Source organism: Arachis ipaensis, chromosome B01 (genome assembly GCF_000816755.2).
Source record: "Arachis ipaensis cultivar K30076 chromosome B01, Araip1.1, whole genome shotgun sequence".
NCBI lineage: Eukaryota > Viridiplantae > Streptophyta > Magnoliopsida > Fabales > Fabaceae > Arachis > Arachis ipaensis.
The window spans coordinates 134,884,477-134,887,748 of NC_029785.2; the positions used below are offsets into that span (position 1 = coordinate 134,884,477).

Here is a 3,272-nt window from a genome sequence, read left to right on the forward strand (position 1 = left end):
TTTTCTTATTAAGGTTAGATATTCTTGGATTCAGCTCATTCTCACCGATTTGCTTTAATTTTAATTACCTTCAGAAAATATTTAATTACTTTTTCAGCTTTGCTGATTGGGTTTCATTATTCATGTCCATTGAAGGGTTGTCTAAGTTAGATTTGTCTTTTATCACAGATTCACAAAGTAAGTCGGTTTTGCCACTGAACTGATCTGTAAAGAACTCCAAGCACTGAAACCACTACTTAGGTAACCATTTTTGTATGCTGCTGAGTTAGTTTCATTTGTTAAATCATTGAACAGTGAGTGGTCATGAGCAAAGAGCAATAATAGATTCTTCAGTAACTGTGTAGCATATGGTTCTTTATGTGATTTAGAATAATCACCATTAATAGGATGGAGAATATGAAAATTGTTGTGTATTGGGAATTTTCTACTATTAAACTGGCCAAGATAATTTACGGCTTGGCTGCTTACTTCTACTTTTTTGGGCTGCAGTTGAAGGCTGATACTCTCACTTAAACAAATATATACATATATATGTCCATAGAAGATTGATATATAGTTTAAAGTGAACATGTGATGATTTATTGGTAATTCATATTGATTGATCATGCATGAACTTAAAATAGCTCAAACTAAGAAATGAAATATGCATGCTGGAAACAATTGTTTAATATTTTTAAAAGACTCAATCAAGCAGTGGTAATGAGAAAATTGTTTGCATTAATTATCTTTTACTGTACCAGTAAAGAGTAACAGGCTGATTGAGTGTAATTTATTAATTATTGCATATTATTGTAGATTACTTTGCTTGTTTTTACTATTTTTCAAAAGATACCTATGTATCATACTCTCTTAGTAAATTATCATTTAGCAAACCACTTACTAGAGTATTTTTGAGTGTAATGCAAATTGAGGAGATTTTGTTTCTCTTCATGGCATAAGTTTAAGAAGGCTAAAATTGAGGTGCTTCAATGACATCCTAACAGCATAAGTAGAGTGCTTTTTTGCCTCTTTGTTTTTTTAATAAAAAGCTTACTTAGCTTTGAGTGTAGTTTTAATAGGATAACTATTAGTTGTTCACTAAAAGAATTTAATTTAATATGAATACTATATATCCTACAATATAAAATATCAGAGTAAATTATATCATTATGAATCGTTATGAATATGAATGATCTGATCTGAATTGATTGTATGAAATTTCAGTAACAGAAGTACTGGTAAGTCAAAAGATTTAATCTTAATGAATGAGATATAAAAAAAATATGAATTTTTTTAATGTAGAAACATCAAGCTTGTCCAAGTAAAATTTGTATCATATAGTTATAAAGAAGTGTTTTTTTTTGTTAGAACATAATTATATTAAGTCTAGCAATATGGAATGGTTATTCAACATTGTGTGGTGGTTGAAGACAAGAAAATAAGCTTGATATTGCATTGATAAGTATATATATTAATGGATGAGTGGATACTCTATAGAAGCAGACACTTACAATTGGAGTAAGTATTAGGATAAACAAAAAATAAAAATTATCGACAGAATGTCTCATTGAAAAAAATCATTATCTGCAGATTCAATGTTTAAAGTGTATAAGTAATAAGATAGAATAATTATGCTAAAATGAGATTCAAATTCAAAGATAAAAGTATATAAATATAAGACAGAATAGCCAATCTTAAAAAATTATCTTTTATGTTAGTTTGTTTGCTTTAATTTTGTTTTATTAAAGAATTTTAAAAAATAAAATTTTCTCTGAGTACTTCAGGTACTCAATGATGTTAGTATTTGTTTATGCATAAGATAAGTAAAGAATTATTTTGTTTTAGAGAATAAATACTAATGTCATAATTGACATTTATAAATTTCTCTATGTAGAATTCATCTAAAATAAATACCTATCCCTTAATTTTAATGATTGGCAATAATTTTATAATGAAAAATTGTATATATATACTGACAGAATCAGATAAGATACTCTGACTTATAATGTGCAGAGAAGTCATGGTTAAAACAGAATATTTAAATTTGATTATTCATCTCTTACTATTTTAGAAATTTCTGAAACAGGAATGTTGAAATGTCAGGTTGACATCTGTAAATAACTGATGAAATAAATTTTTTTTATCTTGAATAAAGAAGGATTTAGATGCTAATGTTATCTATGCTGCAAGTATTTTGTGCACAAATTGATGCATTTCTGTGTCATGACACAGGTACATGTGAACACTACTTATATTAGATCATGAAGAATGATTTGGTGACCTATTTCCTAACTCTGATTTCTGATTCAAGGGTAGAGTTTGGTGAATTTAATTCAATGCAGCAACAAACACATATTCAAGTGGACTAGTATTTTGTCATGAGCTGTGGATTTCTGAGTTTCCTGCAAGATTTAATTTGATTATCAAAACTGTGTTGGCACAAAATCATACACTCTAGGTTAGTTGTACACTAATTCATATGTAAAGGCTGAAGCTGCTTGTAAAGCTGCACATTCTATATACGGTGTAGCTTTTATCATAACATGTACATTCATCTCTTTCAATAAAGCTTATAGAGGGAGTTAAGTTTCAAAAAGTCCCAAATAGGTTAACCAGCTTGCTAATTAAAAGAAAATCAAACTAAATATAAGAAGAATATTATGAGATCTTCATCATAACATTTACATTCATCTCTTTTAATAAAGCTTATAAAGGGAGTTAAGTTTCAAAAAGTCCCAAATAAAACTCATGTGAAACTAAATCTTCAAAAGAAAAAGGGAAAAAACAACAGATGATGTTGAATTCTATTGTGATAATAGCAGTTATCGGATTAGTTATAGTAACAGATTATCAATTAGGGAAGGGCATGAATCCTATTGCGATAACTATTTATCTTAAAATTGTTTTTTACCTCAATTTTTAACATAAATCAACCGTGTGTAAAACTAGCAATTACAAGAATACATTTGATTTTATAATTCCCCAAGTGTATATTCAGTGATAATTTTCAAGTATAAAGAACTCACTACAATTATGCTGGAGTTGGCGATGCAATAATTCTGGTAGGTGCATCTGTGCTGGAGTGGGAGATGCAATAATTGAGTGCAATTGCCTAGGGCAGGCACCATTTTGGGAAGTGCAATTACCAAATGAATTTTCTCATTATTTTTCCAATTGAGCATGGCGGTTAACCACTTAGAAAGGAAATGCACCATTTTTATGCATATTTTTTTATTTTTTATATTAAAAATAAAAATTTAGCAATCTTGTACCATAAAGATTAAAGACACATT

The 3,272-nt window shown here is 28.5% G+C and overlaps 1 long non-coding RNA gene across 1 annotated transcript; it reads left to right on the forward strand.

Annotated features, from left to right (window-relative positions):
- Nucleotides 1-2,575, forward strand: LOC107641184. The gene is made up of 2 exons (XR_001620374.2): nucleotides 1-240; nucleotides 2,212-2,575. It is a non-coding gene; the product is annotated as an uncharacterized LOC107641184 (long non-coding RNA).